The 22568-nt window shown below is 45.5% G+C and overlaps 1 long non-coding RNA gene across 1 annotated transcript; it reads right to left on the reverse strand.

The window, feature by feature from the left end:
• Positions 1-309: 309 nt before the first annotated feature.
• Positions 310-20528, reverse strand: LOC117500873. Its single transcript, XR_004557877.1, has 3 exons — positions 20446-20528; positions 6607-6610; positions 310-321 (listed from the first exon to the last, which is right to left on the reverse strand). It is a non-coding gene; the product is annotated as an uncharacterized LOC117500873 (long non-coding RNA).
• Positions 20529-22568: the final 2040 nt, after the last annotated feature.

Consider the following 22568-nt stretch of genomic DNA (forward strand, 5'->3'; position numbering starts at 1 on the left):
CCCACTCAGTGGTGTGCACATGCTCTGAGAATGACTCTTTGTTTCCTCCTTTTTCCACAGCCGCCACTTAAAGCTGTGCAGAATAAATAAGTCGGCAACACCAGGAAACGCCAGCGAGACGGAGTGTGTTCTCTGGAGCCGTGCCACCGCTTGCTTGTCAGTGTGAACGTAAGGAGGCCGCAAGTGTGAGCAATCACTGGAAATTATACGCTTTTAGAGGGATTTGATATAAAGATATTAAGCTGGTCTGAGATGTTTGGCAAACCAAATCGATGGGAATTATATTCATGGATGTGATACGCACCACAACTGTGGCTTTTCCTCAATTTGATCATCGTGCATATTTTCCAACTCTTTATGAACGTATGAAGTGGATGTGAGCAGATTGGTGTAATAGGATAAATGCGTGTGTGGAGTGGGTTCAGGCCCGGTGAGGGCACCGCGTGCTAGGTGGGATGGAAACTCGACTCTTCGGCTCGTCTCCATTTCCCAGCGCCTGCGCTTGACTTGTAGCGTCATTGGAAACTTAAGAAAGCCGCTAAGAGAGGATGGTTAGGATGAGCCGGGTCCTCGTTCCTTCATTTTCAGCATGGCTTGTTTTTTAGACTTGTATGGTGAGTAAAAATGATGGGCGCTGCATTTAGCATGTACGATGCTACGGTTCAGTCTACCATCAATTCTGAGTGTGGCCAATTGCAGTCGGCACTCAGCCACGTAATCAGGTCCAAACTTCAAGCTCGGTTTAGTTCAGCATCCGACATGGTTACCCTGAGACACAATGGTGTTATGACAATACACCGCTGTTTGTCAGGTCAAGATCTGGCAGTGATGGTGTGTGTGTGTGTGTGTGTGTGTGTGTCTGTGAGATCACTGCACAGATGGAGAGATCATCTGCTCCCGTCGGCTGATTGGGAAGGACCAAACCCAACACTGATATTTAATAGGCCTCCGTAAAGAACTGTTTCCTGTCTGCCAAAGTGCTGATGAATATGCTCAGTTTGGCTCAGATTCACCTGGACTTTCTGTCCTGTATTACTCAAATAAAGATGACCAATAATGCACAAACCATAGACACATGAGGGCACTTCAAAAAGTTCTCACCCTCACCTGATGTGGGGAACAATTCACCAATATAACAGAAATGTAATAGAAAGGACGACAGAAGTGGCTGGTGGTGTTGATCTTAAAGACGGTGCACCTTCACTACTTCACGAAGGAGAAGTTATGTTTCATGAGGTGTACCTAATAAATTGGCAACCGAGTGTATACATGTAGTCAAATACAGTAACCTCCCTAACTTTCTCTCACTCTCTCTCTCTCTCTCTCTCTCTCTCTCTCTCTCTCTCTCTCTCTCTCTCTCTCTCTCACACACACACACACACACACACACACACACACACACACACACACACACACACACACACACACACACACACACACACACACACATGCCATCGACTGATAATAATGTATAAAATGTGTTGAGGCGGCTGTTCACAGTGTGTTATTATGACTGTTAGTCTCTACAGGACTAATGTCTGATGTATTTGAAAGCTTGAAATTCTTTAAAACTCACCTTTTTGTGAAACTGTTGACATTTCAGATCAAATGGATTGATTTGCATAGTACCAAATCACAACATAAGGTGCACCCGTAAGGTGCAGAGGTGGGACGAAGTCACTGTCAAGTCATTCTCAAGTCATGAATCGGCAAGTCTCAAGTCAGCTTGTAAACAATCAGTGGTCATTATGACTTGAGACTTGACTTGGGACTTGAATTGAGACTTGCCGATTCATCACTTGAGAGTGACTTGCTGGTAAGGTGTAGCCTCACCAACCCCCCTGAGCAAGTAGGTACTCTGAGGAAGAAACCTCAAGCAGACCAGACTCAGAGGGGTGACCCACTGCAGAGGGCAAACTACCAATGTTAAAGATCAAATAATCAAAGTATAAACAAACATACAAAACACAAGTCCAACTGTAACTCATAAATGTCCACATCAGCATCCTTAGGGCAGGAGTCACAGGTCAGGGCTCAAGCAGGGGTCCAGCAGATTGCACTAAATTCAGAGGTGATGGTCTAGTGGTTAAGCAGTGGGCTTGAGACTAGAGGATCCTTGGTTCAAACCCCCGTCTGACCACAAAGTCACTAAGGGCTCTTGGGCAAAGCCCCTAATCCCCACGTTTCTCCCAGTATGTTGTGAGCGCCTTACATGGCAGCACCCTGACATCAGTGTGTGAGTGTGTGTGTGAATGAGTGAATGTGAGGCAAAACTGTCAAGAGCTTTGAGCTTCTGATATAGATGGAAAAGCGCTATATAAATGCAGTCCATTTACCATTTACCAAAACTTGACATGTCTATTGTGGCAGCAGAACCTCAAACCAAGAAGAGAGTAAAATCAATTGGTCAGAACTAACAGCACCTAAAGCATTAGTTGCCAGCGATAAATCCACAGAGAAGCGCAGTGGTCAATACAGTCATCACCTGCAGCTAACCCTTAGCTTCAAAAACACCTGGAATTTAGATAGACTGAGGCTGAGACATGCTCGGTTGTTAATATCACAATTAAGAAGGAGAAGGAAAAAGTTTGATGTTGTTTGGCTGCATGTTGCTATAACCACCTGCTTCTTGTTTGGAATTCAGCCTGAAAGACCAGCTTTGACTGATCTAAAGCTTAGATTGAAAGATTTGATAACTCCAGAGTGCTTCAGCTGCAATCTTTGCTTGAAATATGTGATATCTCACCTTCATGTCTGATGTTAATATAACGAAGGCAAAGCGACGTAGGTTGATGTAAATATATCATGTCGACTGTATGAGATACACCAGAGTTCAAATTGCTGGAAATGAAGGTACTTTAAATAGACTGACATGATTTGTTCATGATAAACTATTGTAGGCTTTAATGGTAAATACATGTGGGTTTATTAAAGGTAGTCATGAAAATATCATCACTAAGTTGGTCAGACCTCCTGAGTTGAGCAGACCTCCTGAGTTGGTGAGACCTCCTGAGATAGTGAGACTTCCTGAGTTAGTCAGACATCCTGAGTTAGTCAGACCTCCTGAGTTGAGCAGACCTCCTGAGTTGGTGAGACCTCCTGAGATGGTGAGACTTCCTGAGTTAGTCAGACATCCTGAGTTAGTCAGACCTCCTGAGTTGGTCAGACCTCCTGAGTTGAGCGGACCTTCTGAGTTGGTCAGACCTCCTGAGTTGAGCGGACCTTCTGAGTTGGTCAGACCTCCTTAGTTGGTCAGACCTCCTGAGTTGGTCAGACCTCCTGAGTTGAGCAGACCTTCTGAGTTGGTCAGACCTCCTGAGTTGAGCAGACCTTCTGAGTTGGTCAGACCTCCTGAGATGGTCAGACCTCCTGAGTTGGGCAGACCTCCTGAGTTGGTGAGACCTCCTGAGATGGTGAGACTTCCTGAATTAGTCAGACCTCCTGAGTTAGTCAGACCTCCTGAGTTGAGCAGACCTCCTGAGTTGGTGAGACCTCCTGAGATGGTGAAACTTCCCGAGTTAGTCAGACCTCCTGAGTTAGTCAGACCTCCTGAGTTGGTCAGACCTCCTGAGTTGAGCAGACCTTCTGAGTTGGTCAGACCTCCTTAGTTGGTCAGACCTCCTGAGTTGAGCAGACCTTCTGAGTTGGTCAGACCTCCTTAGATGGTCAGACCTCCTGAGTTGGGCAGACCTCCTGAGTTGGTGAGACCTCCTGAGATGGTGAGACTTTGTGAATTAGTCAGACCTCCTGAGTTAGTCAGACCTCCTGAGTTGGTCAGACCTCCTGAGTTGGTCAGACCTCCTGAGTTGGTCAGACCTTCGGAGTTAGTCAGACCTCCTGAGATGGGCAGACCTGCTGAGTTGGTCAGACCTCCTGAGTTGGTCAGACCTTCGGAGTTAGTCAGACCTCCTGAGATGGGCAGACCTGCTGAGTTGGTCAGACCTGCTGAGTTGGTCAGACCTCCTGAGTTGGTCAGACCTCCTGAGTTGGGCAGAACTCCTGAGTTGAGCAGACTTCCTGAGTTGGGCAGACTTTCATCACCAGAATCTTCCATCACATCGAGTGGTAAGGTTTTAACGTCTTTGTGCTCAGAAATGTTCCTGTGAAACTTTGAACTCTTGTGCCATTTTGAATTCTATGTTTTTTTGTTTGCTTGTTTTTTGTCAAACTAAAACACTGTACTTCCTGGTTTAGGTATTTTCTTTGAATTCAGTTTTTTTTCTTTCTTTCTAACCCACAGTGGATTAAGTGGATGTTTTTTCCTCCTCTGCATTGGATGATCACTGTCACTCCTTTGTGGATTTTTTTTTTGTATTCTTCATCGCACTGTCTAACTTGGACCTCTGATTCCGTGCAGTCTGAAGCTGGTTATATCTCACCTCCTCGTGTCCTGTCTTCCGGTGCTGTGGCTCCTCGGCACCTCCTCCTGTTTTCTGTTTGACCATCATTCCTTGTGCACAATTCTCATTCATCCCCATCATGCTTAAAGTAAAATCTTGTTACTCCCTTTAACCCATCACAGCTCTCTGCTTTTGGGTCCTACCACTCAGTTCCTTGGTGAACCATAACAACACTCTGGATGGGCCATTGGAGAACAGGTCATTTATTTTCTTGGCCTCTTCACCTGAGTAGCCAGAGCTGTGATCGTTTGTTTGTCAGTTTCCAGAGCTTCACTTACGGACATCTTATTGTACTTTTTTGCTTTCCAGGACCTGTCTCTCATGATGCCCTTCTGTACCTCTCAGAGTCAGCAAACATCCTTCTGGGCATTCAGGTGGTAGGCTTCCAAGATTCTTCAACATAGAGGGCTCTCAATTTCAATTCAGTTTCAATTTATTTAGTTTACTTAGTGCCAAATCACAATAAAGTTGCCTCAAGGTGCTTCACACAAGAAAGGTCTAACCTTATCAACCCCCAGAGCAAGAACTCAGGCAACAGTGGTAAGAAAAAACTCCCTCTGATTAATTGAGGAAGAAACTTCAAGCAGACCAGACTCAAAGGGATGACCCTCTACTTGGGCCATGATAAAAAAAAAAATCAAATCAATTTTATTTATATAGCGCCAAATCACAACAAACAGTTGCCCCAAGGTGCTTTATATTGTAAGGCAAAGCCATAGAATAATTACGTAAAAACCCCAACGGTCAAAACGACCCCCTGTGAGCAAGCACTTGGCGACAGTGGGAAGGAAAAACTCCCTTTTAACAGGAAGAAACCTCCAGCAGAACCAGGCTCAGGGAGGGGCAGTCTTCTGCTGGGACTGGTTGGGGCTGAGGGAGAGAACCAGGAAAAAGACATGCTGTGGAGGGGAGCAGAGATCGATCACTAATGATTAAATGCAGAGTGGTGCATACAGAGCAAAAAGAGAAAGAAACAGTGCATCATGGGAACCCCCCAGCAGTCTACGTCTATAGCAGCATAACTAAGGGATGGTTCAGGGTCACCTGATCCAGCCCTAACTATAAGCTTTAGCAAAAAGGAAAGTTTTAAGCCTAATCTTAAAAGTAGAGAGGGTGTCTGTCTCCCTGATCTGAATTGGGAGCTGGTTCCACAGGAGAGGAGCCTGAAAGCTGAAGGCTCTGCCTCCCATTCTACTCTTACAAACCCTAGGAACTACAAGTAAGCCTGCAGTCTGAGAGCAAAGCGCTCTATTGGGGTGATATGGTACTATGAGGTCCCTAAGATAAGATGGGACCTGATTATTCAAAACCTTATAAGTAAGAAGAAGAATTTTAAATTCTATTCTAGAATTAACAGGAAGCCAATGAAGAGAGGCCAATATGTGTGAGATATGCTCTCTCCTTCTAGTCCCTGTCAGTACTCTAGCTGCAGCATTTTGAATTAACTGAAGGCTTTTCAGGGAACTTTTAGGACAACCTGATAATAATGAATTACAATAGTCCAGCCTAGAGGAAATAAATGCATGAATTAGTTTTTCAGCATCACTCTCAGACAAGACCTTTCTAATTTTTAGCCAGATTTTTCGGCTCTTGCTTGCCTCTACTGGTGGTTGGCTCTCACTGCGGTATTGTATCACTTCCTGTTCCGGAGCACAGCGGTGTTTTTCTGTATCTGTTAGCTGTTTAATCTGCGCAGTTAGATTGATCTAGTTACCTAGATAACGATTTGTTTCACAGTGTAATCTTCATGTGCCTTAACTAAAGCACTCCCTCTGCTGAATCACCTCTAAATTATTTACACATTATTCAATTTGTGCATTTTTAGGAATCTGCTAGCTTAGCGCAGCTACTAGCTCTTAGCCGGTTTAGCATGGTGGCTTCTCCTGTCTCTCCTGCACTTTTCTGCTCTGGGTGTGAAATGTTTAGTTATTCCTCGGCCTCCTTTAGCAGTAATGGTACTTGTAATAAGTGTAGCTTATTTGTAGCTTTGGAGGCCAGGCTGGGCGAATTGGAGACTCGGCTCCGCACCGTGGAAAATTCTACAGCTAGCCAGGCCCCTGTAGTCGGTGCGGACCAAGGTAGCTTAGCCGCCGTTAGTTTCCCTCTGGCAGATCCCGAGCAGCCGGGAAAGCAGGCCGACTGGGTGACTGTGAGGAGGAAGCGTAGCCCTAAACAGAAGCCCCGTGTACACCGCCAACCCGTTCACATTTCTAACCGTTTTTCCCCACTCGGCGACACACCCGCCGAGGATCAAACTCTGGTTATTGGCGACTCTGTTTTGCGAAATGTGAAGTTAGCGACACCAGCAACCATAGTCAATTGTCTTCCGGGGGCCAGAGCAGGCGACATTGAAGGAAATTTGAAACTGCTGGCTAAGGCTAAGCGTAAATTTGGTAAGATTGTAATTCACGTCGGCAGTAATGACACCCGGTTACGCCAATCGGAGGTCACTAAAATTAACATTGAATTGGTGTGTAACTTTGCAAAAACAATGTCGGACTCTGTAGTTTTCTCTGGGCCCCTCCCCAATCGGACCGGGAGTGACATGTTTAGCCGCATGTTCTCCTTGAATTGCTGTCTGTCTGAGTGGTGTCCAAAAAATGAGGTGGGCTTCATAGATAATTGGCAAAGCTTCTGGGGAAAACCTGGTCTTGTTAGGAGAGACGGCATCCATCCCACTTTGGATGGAGCAGCTCTCATTTCTAGAAATCTGGCCAATTTTCTTAAATCCTCCAAACCGTGACTATCCAGGGTTGGGACCAGGAAGCAGAGTTGTAGTCTTACACACCTCTCTGCAGCTTCTCTCCCCCTGCCATCCCCTCATTACCCCATCCCCGTAGAGACGATGCCTGCTCCCAGACCACCAATAACCAGCAAAAATCTATTTAAGCATAAAAATTCAAAAAGAAAAAATAATATAGCACCTTCAACTGCACCACAGACTAAAACAGTTAAATGTGGTCTATTAAACATTAGATCTCTCTCTTCTAAGTCCCTGTTAGTAAATGATATAATAATTGATCAACATATTGATTTATTCTGCCTAACAGAAACCTGGTTACAGCAGGATGAATATGTTAGTTTAAATGAGTCAACACCCCCGAGTCACACTAACTGTCAGAATGCTCGTAGCACGGGCCGGGGCGGAGGATTAGCAGCAATCTTCCACTCCAGCTTATTAATTAATCCAAAACCCAGACAGAGCTTTAATTCATTTGAAAGCTTGACTCTTAGTCTTGTCCATCCAAATTGGAAGTCCCAAAAAACAGTTTCATTTGTTGTTATATATCGTCCAGCTGGTCGTTACTGTGAGTTTCTCTGTGAATTTTCGGACCTTTTGTCTGACTTAGTGCTTAGCTCAGATAAGATAATTATAGTGGGCGATTTTAACATCCACACAGATGCTGAGAATGACAGCCTCAACACTGCATTTAATCTATTATTAGACTCATGGTATGGAAATTGAAGACTTAACAGTATTCCCTGAAAACTCCCTTCTGTCTGATCATTTCTTAATAACATTTACATTTACTCTGATGGACTACCCAGCAGTGGGGAATAAGTTTCATTATAGTATAAGTCTTTTAGAAAGCGCTGTAACTAGGTTTAAGGATATGATTCCTTCTTTATGTTCTCTAATGCCATATACCAACACAGTGCAGAGTAGCTACCTAAACTCTGTAAGTGAGATAGAGTATCTCGTCAATAGTTTTACATCCTCATTGAAGACAACTTTGGATGCTGTAGCTCCTCTGAAAAAGAGAGCCTTAAATCAGAAGTGCCTGACTCCGTGGTATAACTCACAAACTCGCATCTTAAAGCAGGTAAGTCTCACTAATTTAGAAGATCTTCATTTAGCCTGGAAAAAGAGTCTGTTGCGCTATAAAAAAGCCCTCCGTACAGCTAGGACATCTTACTACTCATCACTAATTGAAGAAAATAAGAACAACCCCAGGTTTCTTTTCAGCACTGTAGCCAGGCTGACAAAGAGTCAGAGCCTGAAAGGGTAGTTGTAAAACTGATCATCTGCAGAGGAATGGTCTATTTGAAGAGTTTCAGTCAGGTTTTAGAATTCATCATAGTACAAAAACAGCATTAGTGAAGGTTACAAATGATCTTCTTATGGCCTCAGACAGTGGACTCATCTCTGTGCTTGTCCTGTTAGACCTCTGCTTTTTATACTGTTGACCATAAAATTTTATTACAGAGATTAGAGCATGCCATAGGTATTAAAGGCACTGCGCTGTGGTGGTTTGAATCATATTTATCTAATAGATTACAATTTGTTCATGTAAATGGGGAATCTTCTTCACAGACTAAGATTAATTATGGAGTTCCACAAGGTTCTGTGCTAGGACCAATTTTATTCACTTTATACATGTTTCCGTTAGGCAGTATTATTAGACAGCATTGCTTAAATTTTCATTGTTACGCAGATGATACCCAGCTTTATCTATCCATGAAGCCAGAGGACACACACCAATTAGCTAAACTGCAGGATTGTCTTACAGACATAAAGACATGGATGACCTCTAATTTCCTGCTTTTAAACTCAGATAAAACTGAAGTTATTGTACTTGGCCCCACAAATCTTAGAAACATGGTGTCTAACCAGATCCTTACTCTGGATGGCATTACCCTGACCTCTAGTAATACTGTGAGAAATCTTGGAGTCATTTTTGATCAGGATATGTCATTCAAAGCGCATATTAAACAAATATGTAGGACTGCTTTTTTGCATTTGCACAATATCTCTAAAATTAGAAAGGTCTTGTCTCAGAGTGATGCTGAAAAACTAATTCATGCATTTATTTCCTCTAGGCTGGACTATTGTAATTCATTATTATCAGGTTGTCCTAAAAGTTCCCTGAAAAGCCTTCAGTTAATTCAAAATGCTGCAGCTAGAGTACTGACAGGGACTAGAAGGAGAGAGCATATCTCACCCATATTGGCCTCTCTTCATTGGCTTCCTGTTAATTCTAGAATAGAATTTAAAATTCTTCTTCTTACTTATAAGGTTTTGAATAATCAGGTCCCATCTTATCTTAGGGACCTCGTAGTACCATATCACCCCAATAGAGCGCTTCGCTCTCAGACTGCAGGCTTACTTGTAGTTCCTAGGGTTTGTAAGAGTAGAATGGGAGGCAGAGCCTTCAGCTTTCAGGCTCCTCTCCTGTGGAACCAGCTCCCAATTCAGATCAGGGAGACAGACACCCTCTCTACTTTTAAGATTAGGCTTAAAACTTTCCTTTTTGCTAAAGCTTATAGTTAGGGCTGGATCAGGTGACCCTGAACCATCCCTTAGTTATGCTGCTATAGACGTAGACTGCTGGGGGGTTCTCATGATGCACTCCCCTCCACAGCATGTCTTTTTCCTGATTCTCTCCCCTCAGCCCCAACCAGTCCCAGCAGAAGACTGCCCCTCCCTGAGCCTGGTTCTGCTGGAGGTTTCTTCCTGTTAAAAGGGAGTTTTTCCTTCCCACTGTAGCCAAGTGCTTGCTCCCAGGGGGTCGTTTTGACCGTTGGGGTTTTTCCATAATTATTGTATGGCCTTGCCTTATAATATAAAGCGCCTTGGGGCAACTGTTTGTTGTGATTTGGCGCTATATAAAAAAAAATTGATTGATTTATTGATTAATTCTGACCGGACTCTATCGTTCTAACTTGACTCGTCAGAGAGCCACGCAGCGTTTGGAGCTGTGTGAACAGAACGGAGGATGATTCTCGTTTTTCTCCCAACAAGACAGGAGTCCCAGTTAGTGACTTTAATCTGCACAAAAGTGACTCACGGTTTCACATATTCAGGGATGAAAGTGATGAAAAACAAAAAAAGCTGAAACCCAAAATTAACCCCCAACACCACCTGCACGAAAATGTTTGAATTCTAGAAGCTCTGAAATGCAAACTGGGACTATTCCAGACAATAAACTGCAGTGAGTGCAGCATCCATTTAGTGAGAAAAAAACCCAAGTTTCCTTATTCAGATTCATTCCAGTAGTATTCTGCTCTTACTAGGATGCAGCAGTTTTCTAGTTTGGCAGATAGTTCTGGAGGAAATCACTGAAGAAATTAACACACTGAAAATCTGGTTTGACTGAAACAAACTGTCATTAAACTTAAATAAAACAGGGATGAAATGGAGGTGTAAGAGTCACTAGTTGTTCACAGGAAACACTTATTTATTTCTATATGTATTTATTTATTTTCATTGTTAGATGTTTTATCTTTTCTGTTGTGTTTTGTTTCATTAGTTTTTTTTGTCTCTTTCTATAAAATTGTATTGTAGCAATATTTGTTATTATGAGTTATTATTACTATTATTGTTGTTGCTGTTATTATTAATTTCTGAATAAAAAAATACAATTTGACCACGAACACTGATCCATTAATTATTATACAGAAAACAAATGCACACAAATATGCTGAGATGCGAACAGCTTAATGCTAACTTTAATATTGAAAATGCCATAGACATGCTAATGCATTAGCATTGGTCCTGTTTTTAAGTTATAAAATAGCAACTGTTTCAGAAGACCATAACAGGTGGGTTTAACATAAAAAAAGGTAAATAATACTCACAGACATATGCTCTTTAGGGTTTTAGCGGGGAAAATTAAAATAAAGTGAAAGAAAACAGTGAATCAACGAAGCAGCAAATTGAAGTAGTGCTTCGATCTGCGAATCACTGCTTTGATTGGTTCAAGTTTCAAAGCAAAGCAAAGCTGCAGAAAAGTTGATTAATCAGTGCAGAGAAATGATCATTTTCCTGACAAACACCCCCCAAAACAACGGCGACTCTGAAGGACCGATAAGGGAATCGTTAAGCAAAAAGGTTATTGATGTCGGTGGATCCAACCATTTCTCTAGGGTTATGGTCAGGATTAGGGTCAGAGTTAGGGTCAGGTTTAGGGTCAGGTTTAGGGTCAGTGTTAGGGTCAGATTTAGGGTCAGGATTAGTATTAGGGTTAAGGCTACAGTTAGGGTTGACATTAATGTTAGGGTTAATATTAGGGTTAATGTTAGGGTTGAGTTTAGGGTTAGGTTAGGGATAGAACTATCACCATGTCGAAAGTTTGGGGTTAGAGTTGGAGTTAAGGTTAGGGTTAGGGTTAAGGTTAAGGTTGGGGTTGAGGTTAAGGTGAGGGTTAAGGTTAGGGTTAAGGTTAGGGTTGAGGGTTAGGGTTAGGGTTAGGGTTAGGGTTAGGATCAGGGTTTATGTCATAGTTAGGGTTAGTTAGGGTTAGGGTTAGTTTTAGGGTTAGGGTTAGGTTCAGAGCTAGGGTTAGGTTAGGAACAGAATTATCACCATTTCGAAGACATGGTGATCAGCACTGGCACACGCGGTAATAGTCTTCTTCAGGGACAGAAACTCCCCCCCCCCCAAAAAAAAAAAAAAAAAAAAAATTGCCTCTCCTCCCAGATAAGATGTAGGCTCGGCTTGGATCCCATAATATTTTAAAGAAGTGTTTTTTTTGTAACCTTTTACTTCAAAGAAAATCATAATTAAGGCTGTGGGGCCGACACCGTCATATATGACGGCTAAGACCAAGCTTTACTAAATTATAAATAACTTTTTAATGATATGAGATAGAAACTTACTCTTTTTTTTTGCTGAAAAGTTAACTCCGCGGCCATCGGCCATCTTTGTACTCCTCATAGAAGCTGTGTGATGACGTGCGCAATGTGAGTGTCCAATCGGAATTGGTTCACCGTCACATGGTCTTCCAAAATCCAATCGTAGGGCAGATTTACCTCACGTGAAAAGCCAAAGATCGTTTTCAGGAGTGATGTGTTACTAGTTGGCCCGTTTGAATAGCCCCCTGGGTGCTCCAAAGAGTACATGCTATTAGTACATACTCAGTGCGCCGTACACCATTATGCACAGCAATCAGTGAAAGCAGGAGCAGACCGAGAGCCTCTGATGACAATCTCAAGTGCTCAAACAAAGAGTGTGTAACTATCAGGATTACTCTACTCTATTACTATTTTTCATGTGAATGTTACTGGATAACTCTGTTGCTTTCTCTGCGTAATGCACTGTTTACCATATAAAAATAACAAAACGCATAGACCATTTTGTATATATTGTTCAAAATATGCATTTGTGTTTATTGTTTGAACCTTTTTGTTGTACAGTCTTTCACACGAGACCTCAAATTACCTTTATAAAGTGTCAAAACAGTTGTTTGTTATAGTTTTGCTGTGTGTTTTGAATAAATGTGTGTGGAAAATTATTTTTCGCTTTATTTTTTCCTTGCCTATTTTTGATTGTAAACTTTTATTACACTTATAAAACATAACAAAAACACATACTATATTCTGAAAGCACAGGTTGTCCTGAAAAAAAGAGACATAAAACTTGATTGTGGGATGCAGGGAGAGCTGTTAACAACAGTAATAAAACATTTATGCCTGGCGAGTGAACTGTCCAAAAAATGCCCTCGGACCCCAGAGGGTTAAAACCCCTCTTCTCCCCAGGTATACATGATGTCACCAATCCCCCAATCATAAATCTCACATGCTGTAAGTTGTTCCTTAAGGTTTTACTGTTAGTAGCCAAGTGTTAAGTGTAAAAAACAAAACAAAACAAAACAAACAAATAAACACACTTCAAGCAAAAAAACTCAGTACCCTTGGTCAAAGGTAAGAATTAATAAGCCACACAAAACAATCATTTTATTAGGAGATTCGTGACACATGTGCAAATAATGCTTCAAAGTATTCAGGGAGAAGCAGGTAGATCAAATATTACTGGATAATTATCCCTTCATGTTTAGGCCAAATGAATCAATTGAATTCAACCTAAAGATCCAATTCCTTCCTACTCCTTTAAATTATAACATATCTGTTTTATACTCTCCAATCCGAAGGCCTATACAGCATCAACCAGGTGAATTTAGTGAAAGGGGGAATTTCATTTAAACAATGCTCCCCAAGAAAATCTTTATATTGTTCAACCAAAATGTAAGCATTTTAATGCTGTATCACCAGTCCAGTATACTGGATCATATGGTTCAGTTTGAAAAATCATTATTTCAATTCATTATTTAATAAGGTCATTAAGGAAGATGTGTTCCTATGCCTTATAGGCTCATGATTTATGTACTCACCAGATCCCCTATTATTGTGAGTTAGGTTTTCATTAGAGGGTTCAGGTTGGAAGTCACCTGGATATTGTTTATCCTTTGGTGTGACAATCATCATTGCCCTCTTGTTTCTCAAAATATCACCAGGTAGGATCTGATTTTCCACAACTATTGCCTGTAAAGAATTTGTATTATTTAACATTGACCTCTACATTAGCATATCTCCCTGTATGTCTTGTTTGCAGGTTTATACAGTAATGATCAAGGTCTGCTCTTCCGAAGCCAAGTATTGTGTGATTGTAAGGGGGTAGATATTAAAACTTAGGTTAAAATGTAAAAAAAACAAAAAAACAACCTCAGAATCCCCAAAATGGTAACAGAGAAACCTATTGACAAGAGTATGGTTATTGTTTTTACAGGACTGTTCTTACACAAATTTAAATGGTGGTCTCTGAAGAGGAGGCTGGAAGGCTCAAGGTTTTTATAAAGGCAAGATACCAGACACTATGAATCCAGTGAGTATACTGCTTCCTCAGTCTTTGTTCAGTTTTTTAAAAATATCTAGCAGGTCAATCACTAACCCACAACCACAATTCTTCAGTGTGCACACACATAAGGGTTTCAAACCTTTGGTGAAGGGGTTGTGCCAAACACAGTGTCTTCTCTGCTTTTTGTAATCCGGCCAGTCCAGATGTCTTTCTCCAGCTTCTGAGTTTTGCTTCCTGATTTGGCAACTGTCACTGCTACTTGACGCTTTTGGAAGTTGATGTTCATGAATGTTGAGTGGACGTTATCTGCTAGACGCTTTTGGAAGTTGATGTTCATGAATGTTGAGTGGACGTTATCTGCTAAGGCTTTGGTTTTGACATCAACCGCTTGCTGAACCTTCTGATACATCGGCTGAAAATCCTTCCGCCATGTTTCACGGCATTTTGGCAGTTTGGATGTCCTATTTTACATCATTTTAAAGACACTTTTTGCCATTAACCTGAGCTTCTTGAATGCCACGCTGCCTTAAAAACACTCACCTTCTGTGAAATTATGAAAAGATGCTCCAAAGAAGAGGTCCACTGAACCTTCGAGATTTGAAGACTGTTTGTGTGGAAGAATTGACCAAAATCACAACTGATCAATGCATGAGACCCGTTTCTTCACACAGGAGACATCTTGAAGCTTCATCACAAACCAAGGCTTTTATACGAAGCATTAAATGAATTTCAGTAAGAGTGTTCAATACGTTTTCTCTGTGTCATTTCACATGTTGTGTGGGCCGCCAGAAGAGGAGGTACTGCTGGCCCACCACCAGAGGGCGCCCTGCCTGAAGTGCGGGCTTCAGGCACGAGAGGGCGCTGCCGCCACGGACACAGCCGGGAGTGACAGCTGTCACTCATTATTTCCTGACAGCTGTCACTCATTCTTCATCATCTCACTCCATAAAACCCAGACGTCATCTCCACCTCATCGCCGAGATATCGTACTTCTATGGAGGTAACTTTCTCTGCCTGTATTGATTGATTGTGTTGCAGCTGTCTAACCAGAGGACCGGCGTGGGTCGCGACTGTTTCGTCCTACTTCCCGTCAGATAAGTGGTTACACAGACGCTGCACGAGTGTGTATTAGAGGTGGAGGTGGCATTCCCACCGTTGTTGTTACGGGGTGTACACACACCCACACTTGACTGTCTTTGCTCTTCGCCAGCAGTACCAGATCCGACATTCTGGGACGGTGATCACCTGGGAATTCGGGACTTGGCGGCTCCAGTATTCACCAGGTTCGGTGGCGGCGGAAATCGTGTGGTTCCGGCTCTTCTCAGGACAGACGTCTTCTATCCTCGAGCCTGCCCACACGTCACCTTTGTGGATTGACTGTTATCAGATTCTGAGATTGTTTGTATATTCGTTGTGCACCTTCACAACATTAAATTGTTACTTTTTTTGGCTCATCTATTGACCGTTCATTTGCGCCCCCTGTTGTGGGTCCGTGTCACTACACTTTCACAACAGGATATCTCGGCCAGCATCATGGATCCCGAGGGGCGTCACCCATCTGTTGGACAGCTAATGGAAGAGCAGGGTGCACAGGCGTCTGCAGGAGGCGTGCTCGGTGAGTTGCAGCAAATCCTCACCGCCTTTACCACTCGGCTGGATTTGATGTCCAAGCAAAACGTCATCCTTAATCGCAGGATGGAGGCTCTCACCGCACAGGTGGAAGCGCGCGATCAGAGTGCTGCTGCGGCTCCTCCTCCTGCCGACCCGGTGCCAGATATTAACATTCCACTGGTCGTTCAACGAACCCCCCCACCATCCCCTGAAGCATACATAAGTCCCCCAGAGCCATACGGGAGTTGTGTGGAGACGTGCGCGGACTTTCTGATGCAGTGTTCGCTCGTCTTTGCACAACGACCCGTGATGTACGCGTCTGACGCCAGCAAGGTGGCTTATGTTATTAACTTGCTTCGGGGTAAGGCACGCGCCTGGGCTACGGCGCTCTGGGAACAGAACTCACGGTTGTTATCAGCATACACTGGGTTTGTGGGGGAGTTCAGAACTGTGTTTGATCACCCTAACAGAGGAGAGACCGCTTCAACAATGCTGCTGTCAATGCGACAGGGGCGCCGGTGCGCAGCCGAATATGCAGTCGACTTCCGCATCGCGGCTGCGAGGTCCGGCTGGAATAACGTTGCGCTTCGCGCCGCCTTCATAAACGGACTGTCATCGGTCCTGAAGGAGCATCTGGTAGCTAAGGAAGAACCGCCGGGATTTAGATGGGTTTATCGATCTCGTTATACGGTTAGACAATCGGTTGGAGGAACGCCGTCGGGAGCGAGGCGAAGGACGTGGCTGGGTACGCGCCGTCCCTCTCCCTTCCGGGTTCAAAAAGGGGCCGCCCTCCCCACGCTCCACAGCCGCAGCGCTCCGTGGGGCAACAGTTCCCCCTGCTGACGTTGCTAGGGAAACGCACAGGGGCCAGTTACAATCCTGAGCGGGGATTTAACCCTTCAAGCCACAGCACTGGTGGACACGGGGTCAGAAGGGAATTTGCTAGACAGCAGATGGGCAAGGGAGGTAGGGCTCCCTCTGGTGGCGCTTCCTTCGCCATTGCATGTGCGGGCACTACATGGCACCCTCCTCCCTTTAATCACACACAAGACCCAACCAGTAACTCTGGTGGTGTCTGGAAACCATCGGGAGGAGATTGAGTTTTTTGTAACTCCTTCTACCTCCCGCGTGATTTTGGGCTTCCCATGGATGTTGAAGCACAATCCCCGGATTGATTGGCCGTCTGGGGTAGTGGTTCAGTGGAGCGAAACCATCGGGTGTGTTTAGGATCCTCGGTTCCTCCCGGTTTACATGCTAAGGAGGAGGTCAAAGTCCCTCCCAATCTGACTGCAGTGCCGGTTGAGTACCATGATCATAGTTAACGTCTTCAGCAAGGATCTGGCACTCACCCTTCCCCCGCACCGTCCGTACGATTGTGCCATTGATTTGGTTCCAGGCGTTGAGTTCCCGTCCAGCAGGCTGTACAACCTCTCACGACCTGAGCGCGAATCAATGGAGACCTACATCCGGGACTCATTAGCTGCCGGGCTGATCCGGAACTCCACCTCCCCGATGGGTGCAGGTTTCTTTTTTGTGGGGAAGAAAGATGGCGGACTCCGTCCATGCATTGATTACAGGGGGCTGAATGAGATTACGGTTCGCAACCGATACCCGTTGCCATTGTTGGATTCCGTGTTCACCCCCCTGAATGGAGCCAAAATCTTTACTAAGCTGGATCTTAGAAATGCGTATCACCTGGTTCGGATCCGGAAGGGAGACGAATGGAAGACTGCATTTAACACCCCCTTAGGTCACTTTGAGTACCTGGTCATGCCGTTCGGCCTCACCAACGCCCCTGCGACGTTCCAAGCCTTGGTTAACGACGTCTTGCGGGACTTCCTGCACCAATTCGTCTTCGTATATCTGGACGATATTCTCATCTTTTCTCCGGATCCTGAGACCCATGTCCAGCATGTACGTCAGGTCCTGCAGTGGTTGTTAGAGAACCGACTGTTTGTGAAGGGCGAGAAGTGCGAGTTTCACCGCACGTCTTTGTCCTTCCTGGGGTTTATCATCTCCTCTAACTCCATCACTCCTGATCCGGCCAAGGTTGCGGCGGTGAGAGATTGGCCCCAACCAACAAGCCGTAGGAAGCTGCAACAGTTCCTCGGCTTCGCTAATTTCTATAGGAGGTTCATTAAGGGCTACAGTCAGGTAGATAGCCCCCTAACAGCCCTGACCTCTCCAAAAGTCCCCTTCACCTGGTCGGATCGGTGCGAAGCCACGTTCAAGGAGTTGAAACGATGGTTCTCTACTGCGCCAGTTTTGGTGCAGCCCGACCCTAGCTGCCAGTTCGCGGTTGAAGTGGACGCCTCTGACTCAGGGATAGGAGCCGTGCTATCCCAGAGCGGAGAGACCGATAAGGTTCTTCACCCGTGTGCCTACTTTTCTCGCAGGTTGACCCCGGCTGAACGGAACTATGACGTCGGCAATCGAAAACTCCTTGCGGTGAAAGAGGCTCTTGAGGAGTGGAGACACCTGTTGGAGGGAGCGTCTGTGCCGTTCACGGTTTTCACTGACCATCGGAACCTGGAGTATATCAGGACCGCCAAGCGGCTGAACCCCAGGCAAGCCCGCTGGTCACTGTTCTTCGGGTGTTTTGACTTCCGGATCACCTATCGCCCCGGGACGAAGAACCAGAGGTCGGATGCCCTGTCCCGGGTACACGAAGAGGAGGTCAAAACTGCACTGTAGGGTCCACCGGAGCCCATCCTGCCTGAGTCCACTATCGTGGCCACCCTCACCTGGGACGTGGAGAAGATCGTCCGGGAGGCCCTGGCACGAAGCCCGGACCCGGGAACTGGACCAAGAAACAAACTATACATCCCACCAGAGGCCAGGGCTGCGGTCCTTGACTTCTGTCATGGTTCCAAGCTCGCCTGTCATCCGGGGGTGTGAAGGACCGTGGCAGTTGTCCGGCAGCGCTTCTGGTGGGTGTCTATGAAGGCCGACGTCCGGGAGTACATCCAGGCCTGCACCACCTGTGCCAGGGGCAAGGCTGACCACAGGAAGTCCCAAGGTCTGCTCCAACCGCTTCCTGTGCCTCATTGCCCCTGGTCCCACATCGGCCTGGATTTTGTCACGGGTCTCCCACCGTCCCAGGGCAACACCACCATCCTCACGATAGTGGACCGATTCTCCAAGGCGGCCCACTTCGTGGCCCTCCCGAAGCTCCCTACGGCCCAGGAGACAGCTGACCTCCTGGTCCACCACGTCGTCCGTCTGCATGGGATCCCCACTGACATAGTCTCGGATCGTGGTCCCCAGTTTTCCTCTCACGTCTGGAGGAGTTTCTGCAGGGAAATGGGGGCCACCGTGAGCCTCTCGTCCGGGTACCATCCACAGACGAACGGACAGGCAGAGCGGGCCAACCAGGAGCTGGAACAGACCCTCCGCTGTGTGACATCTGCGCACCCGATGGCCTGGAGCAACCACCTGGCCTGGATCAAGTATGCGCATAACAGCCAGGTGTCTTCTGCTACCGGCCTCTCCCCATTTGAGGTGTGTTTGGGGTACCAGCCCCCATTATTTCCCGTGGTGGAGGGAGAGGTCGGTGTGCCCTCGGTCCGGGCCCACCTTCGGAGGTGCCGTTGGGTGTGGCGCACCGCCCGTTCTGCCTTGTTGAAGGCCCGGACGAGGGCCAAGACCCATGCAGACCGCCGGCGGTCCCCGGCCCCTGCATACCAGCCCGGGCAGGAGGTGTGGTTGTCAATGAAGGACATCCCACTTCAGGTACAGTCACCGAAACTAATGGACAGGTTCATCGGACCATTTCGCATCCTCAAGGTCCTTAGCCCTGCCGCAGTGAAGCTCCGGCTCCCAGCTTCACTGCGGATCCACCCGGTGTTCTACATCTCCAAAATCAAACCGTACCACACCTCACCCCTCTGTGCTCCCGGTCCGGCGCCGCCTCCTGCCCGGATCATTGACGGGGAGCCGGCTTGGACAGTGCGCCGGCTCCTGGACATCCGTCGAATGGGCCGGGGGTTCCAATATCTGGTGGACTGGGAGGGGTATGGACCCGAAGAACGCTCCTGGGTGAAGAGGAGCTTCATCCTGGATCCGGCCCTCCTGGCCGATTTCTACCGTCGACACCCCGATAAGCCTGGTCGGGCGCCAGGAGGCGCTTGTTGAGGGGGGGTCCTGTTGTGTGGGCCGCCAGAAGAGGAGGTACTGCTGGCCCACCACCAGAGGGCGCCCTGCCTGAAGTGCGGGCTTCAGGCACGAGAGGGAGCTGCTGCCATGGACACAGCCGGGAGTGACAGCTGTCACTCATTATTTCCTGACAGCTGTCACTCATTCTTCATCATCTCACTCCATAAAACCCAGACGTCATCTCCACCTCATCGCCGAGATATCGTACTTCTATGGAGGTAACTTTCTCTGCCTGTATTGATTGATTGTGTTGCAGCTGTCTAACCAGAGGACCGGCGTGGGTCGCGACTGTTTCGTCCTACTTCCCGTCAGATAAGTGGTTACACAGACGCTGCACGAGTGTGTATTAGAGGTGGAGGTGGCATTCCCACCGTTGTTGTTATGGGGTGTACACACACCCACACTCGACTGTCTTTGCTCTTCGCCAGCAGTACCAGATCCGACAGTCGGGGACGGTGATCACCTGGGAATTCGGGACTTGGCGGCTCCAGTATTCATCAGGTTCGGTGGCAGCGGAAATCGTGTGGTTCCGGCTCTTCTCAGGACAGACGTCTTCTATCCTCGAGCCTGCCCACACGTCACCTTTGTGGATTGACTATTATCAGATTCTGAGATTGTTTGTATATTCGTTACTTTTTTTGGCTCATCTATTGACTGTTCATTTGCGCCCCCTGTTGTGGGTCCGTGTCACTACACTTTCACAACAATTACACATAAGTTAATTTTTGGACATCTGTGGTTTGGTGTCTTTGTATATGTGGATTATTTGGGTTTTTACCGATATCTTTGCTGAGAAACATGGTGATGTTTTCAATTTTATTTTATTTATTTATTTAAATTTTACACTGTGTGTATATATATATATATCTATATATATATATATACTGTATGTTTTTTGGCCATTTTTCAGAGAATATGAATGATAACACAGTAACTTTTTTTCTCTCATGGTTTGTGGTTGTGTGAAGCCATTTATTGTCAAACAGTTGTTTTTAAATTATAATGACAACAGAAACGACCCAAATGACCCTGATCTAAAGTTTCCGTCCCCCTGTTCTTCATACCGTGTGTTGCCCCCTTTAAGTCTGTTGTTGTTGTTGTGGTCGAGGCTCTCTGATGGTGAAGCTGCCACTCAATATGTCTCGGTCTTTATTTCTATCTGTTATGTAGAAATACAAACAGTATGACACTCTGTGGTAAATCTGTGTGGAGGAGACAGCTCTCAAAAACTGAAGGAGGAGAGTGAGGAAAGCCACCAAGACAACCAGAAGAAGCTTCTGTGGCTGTAACTGGAGAAAGTCTGCATTTTGTATCATCAGTTATCCAGCTTCATGATGAAATGATACAGAGGAGGATTTTATTCAAAAGAAGAGCTGAAAGTTCAGCTACAATTAGCCAGAAGGTACTGTACATCTGAGATGCAAGTCAGATTTGATCTGTTTTGGCGAAAGAAAATCCTTCTCTGCTTGACTCCACTATGTTCAGAAACAGTGTCAACTTCTCTGGGCTCAGAGGGTTAGATCTAGATCTGGGTCAGAAACCTGTGTTGTGTTCAGATAAATCAGTATTCTAGGTCTGTCTTGGAAGAAATGGACACAGTGTGGTCCAGATCAAATTCTAAAGGGCCATCCAGACACTTATCAGCAACATGTCCAAAGACCAGGGTCTGTCCTGGTCTGGGTTTGTGTCAGTATCAAAGGTTACTTACACTCTGTGACCAGCATTTATGCAGAAAAGTACCCTGAGATTTAAGGCATCCGTTAATTTTTCAACAAAACAATACAAACTGAATTCTAAAGTCCACATTACAAAGACATGGCTGCAGAAGAAGCACTGGACTGGCCTGCCTGTGGACCTGATCTGTCCCTAATAAAGAATATTTGGAGAATTGTAAAAATGTAAATGCAACAACATCGACCCCGTACTGTTGGATGCCTGAAGACGTGTTTGGAATCGTCCAGAATGCTGTTTCTTAAGATGATAATCAAATATTGATTATCAGAATGACCACATTTCCTGTTGAAACATTTCTGACAGCTATGTTAAAGTGGGTCATGAACACAACTAATGTGGACTAACAGGAGCCACATGGAAGGAAGTGAATTGTTTGACTTTTTAATTCTGTCTTCTTTATCTGAAAAGTTCTTTATCTGTGCAGACTGAGGCCAGCAGCAACATTTGGTCCATGCAGGTTCGCACGGCTGTCTGAAGATTTATGACGGAGCCGTGGTTATTAAATTCTTCTGTTTGCAGCAGGAACCTGCCGTGATGTGAGAGTTGTGGAATTATCATTACTGTCTTTAGGTGATGGGCTGCGTTTGACGTCCACCTCAAACTCTCATTTCTTGCTAAGATACTTGATATTTCCCAAAGCTCATGTCAGAAGAAACGTTTTATTGCTTGTTTTGACAGATGGGCATGTTCAGATTGGTGCCAGTGCAGAGCTCTTGGTGCTGTTGGAGGTTTTTGGAAAATGGATTTACGGTCATGCTCTCTTTATCTCCACCGGAAGAAAATCAATCAATCAATCAATCAATTTTATTTATATAGCGCCAAATCACAGCAAACAGTTGCCCCAAGGTGCTTTTTATTGTAAGGCAAAGCCATACAATAATTACAGAAAAACCCCAACGGTCAAAACGACCCCCTGTGAGCAAGCACTTGGCGACAGTGGGAAGGAAAAACTCCCTTTTAACAGGAAGAAACCTCCAGCAGAACCAGGCTCAGGGAGGGGCAGTCTTCTGCTGGGACTGGTTGGGGCTGAGGGAGAGAACCAGGAAAAAGACATGCTGTGGAAGAGAGCAGAGATCAATCACTAATGATTAAAT

The sequence above is a fragment of the Thalassophryne amazonica genome, chromosome 19, assembly GCF_902500255.1.
Source record: "Thalassophryne amazonica chromosome 19, fThaAma1.1, whole genome shotgun sequence".
In the NCBI taxonomy this organism is placed as follows: Eukaryota; Metazoa; Chordata; class Actinopteri; order Batrachoidiformes; family Batrachoididae; genus Thalassophryne; species Thalassophryne amazonica.